The following is a 2,515-nucleotide window of genomic DNA, read 5'->3' as shown; positions in this document are numbered from 1 at the left end:
GTTCACGTGGTTTGAGCACTTGTTTTATTTCCTCAGTTGTGTTTGAAAAAAAAACTTCAATAAAGCCTCATATAGACAATCCTGGAAAGTAATAACTACTAGCAGTTTTTTTCTCGCCCATGACAGGGGTTTGGTTGGTGCATGTGAGCGCGAGGATTGCGGGCTGTACGCAATCGATCGTTCGGATCCAAACGTTCAGACGTTACATTCATCGTATATAATTTTGGTATGTTTCCAACTCCTTATCTATTTTTAAAATTTCCAAGCATTTCATCTAATTAAAATTTCAAATTCTTTTGGTTGGGGTGCGCCTGCCCAGGAAATAGTGCAACGCACTGGGCGACATCTGAAGGACCCAATGGCAAGCCACTGTGGTGGTCCCTCCACCATAAAAAATAAATTTAATATCGTTGTGGGCACATGGCCCACATATCAGATATTAAACTGATAAAAACAGATACTACACTTGATCTTAGCCAAAAGGCCGAGAAAGGTATGATTTGCAACGTTGCCCTGCCCCTCTACTTGTACCCTCCTCGCCCTCCCGTCCCCTCCTCGCTAAGCGAGGTGGTACTAAACTAACGACCTGCGGTGCGGAGTGCGGACGGTGTAATGCCAGCCTCTTTCTTGCATGGGCCTCAAACAAGGAAGGAGGCCTTTTTGGCGAGGCCTGATCCGCCCCTGGCTAAAACGAGTTGCTCGCGTCTCTGGCCGTTTTGCCATGACGGAGTTGGGGAACGCCACTGCTCGAGGGTTGCCTCGAAGAGGTTGACCTGAAGGTGCATGTAGCTCCACTCGGAACAACTTGACGTCGCAATCTTGTGCGTGATGTCTCTCAGCATAGCCACGTAGAGTAGATGTGAAGATGGCATCAATGAACGAATATGGTAGTGCTAGCGTATCCATACGCGAGATCAAGCACAGCAGCCGTGGCTGTCACTTCTGTCGATGCTGCTGTGGGTCTTCTTTTTTACGGGACTAGCTGAATGGAACCCGTGTTCATTACCATACGTTCCGCTCGTACGCGGTTGCTGACCTGTCTCTTTCTCTGGTGTTTAATGATGGCAAAGGATATTTCGGAAAACAGCCGCCGCCAGTGTTGCACCTCACAGTCATGTCCTTCCGTTGCCGCCGCGCCGCGAGGCTACAGGGGCCCTTTCCTCCTCGTGCTCGGGGTTGAGCGGCATGGACCGATCTCTTCGGTGGGAGCTCGAGACGGTTCTCGCGCCGGCATGTGGGCTGGCTTGGGGCGGCGCATGGAGGCGCGCAGGGGAGTGGGCAGCGCGGGTGCAGGTGCGCTAGGTGTGGCAAGGGTGCACAGGGAGCGGGGCGACGTGGTTCTGCCATGTCAGGGTCACGCGTTGCAGGGCCGGTCCTGAGATTTTCGGGGCCCGGGGCGAAACTAAAATTCGGAGCCCTTTAATATAACATCAATAGTTACTATTATCAATAAATTTTTTAAATGCATTCAAAATCAATATTTATATCAGATAACTTATATGTATTACCTTCAAAATGTCTTCTAATTCTCGATGCAAATCTATTTTGAGGGGGGTTTGATGTCAATCTCAAGCATTAACTTATTTCCGAGTTACCAATATTACTCTTGAAAATTCTGTAAATAGCTTCTCTCCGTGATTCTATAACACTTAGTAGCAAAGCTAGGAACACAGCAGGACTAACTTAATGCATGCAGAAGTTCTCTAATTGCAATAAAAAAATGTTATAGTAGAAAGTATATATTTGGCGCTAACATACTTGTTATATAGTCTACTCGAGAACCAGAAATATACAAGGTTGAAGGTATAAAGGCAAATTCATAAATAAATATCATAACCAGATCTAGTTAAGTTCTCTCAATGGTTTTAGGTGACTTGAATATGCAACTATTGTAACCGTGAAAGCATGGCAACATGATGTTCTCTTCATTCTTTGTAAAGATGATTTCCTACCGTCCTAGTTACATCCATTTTGCGAGGGGAATCTTTGCCATAAGTTCTAGATAACAATTCAATCATAAGAACGCTAGTCATCTTGTATCCCTTCATTCGAAGGGATGAAAAATAGAAAACAAACCTTGGCGGAAGCATGTGCAGGCTGCAGACGAGAGGAGAAGCTGATTGTGGGCAAGATCACAGCAGTGGAACCCAGATTGAGGGAAGCCAGACGGGGTCGTGTACTCCTGTGTTTGCAGCGGATCGACGAACTTCAGTATGCGAGGTCTGGAAACCTCGCGTGGCGGCGTGCGATGGGAACATCGGATTAGGGCTTTTGGATTAGACGACCTGCTTTTCCGCTGTGTTCCTTTACATTCCCTACGCACAACTACGAGGGTAGTACGAAGCGATACGGATACAATCTCGGCCGTGGGCTCGTGCGTCTACTTCAGCACTATCGATCGATCGGGCTGTGCCCTCGCCTGTACACCAGTCTCGAGAAGTTCATGGGCTGGCCTGCGTACTTGGTCGGGAGGGGGCCCCTGGATGTTGGGGGCCCGGGGCGGCCGCCCCCCTTC

At 48.1% G+C, this 2,515-nt stretch overlaps 1 non-coding gene across 1 annotated transcript; it reads right to left on the bottom strand.

Moving 5' to 3' along the window:
• Positions 1-300: 300 nt before the first annotated feature.
• On the bottom strand, positions 301-497 carry LOC119334777. Its single transcript, XR_005161540.1, has one exon. It is a non-coding gene; the product is annotated as a U2 spliceosomal RNA (small nuclear RNA).
• Between the last annotated feature and the right edge of the window lie 2,018 nt (positions 498-2,515).

This window comes from Triticum dicoccoides, chromosome 7A (genome assembly GCF_002162155.2).
Source record: "Triticum dicoccoides isolate Atlit2015 ecotype Zavitan chromosome 7A, WEW_v2.0, whole genome shotgun sequence".
In the NCBI taxonomy this organism is placed as follows: Eukaryota; Viridiplantae; Streptophyta; class Magnoliopsida; order Poales; family Poaceae; genus Triticum; species Triticum dicoccoides.
Note: the sequence above shows the minus strand (reverse complement) of the source record. Positions and strands in the feature narration are given on the sequence as shown.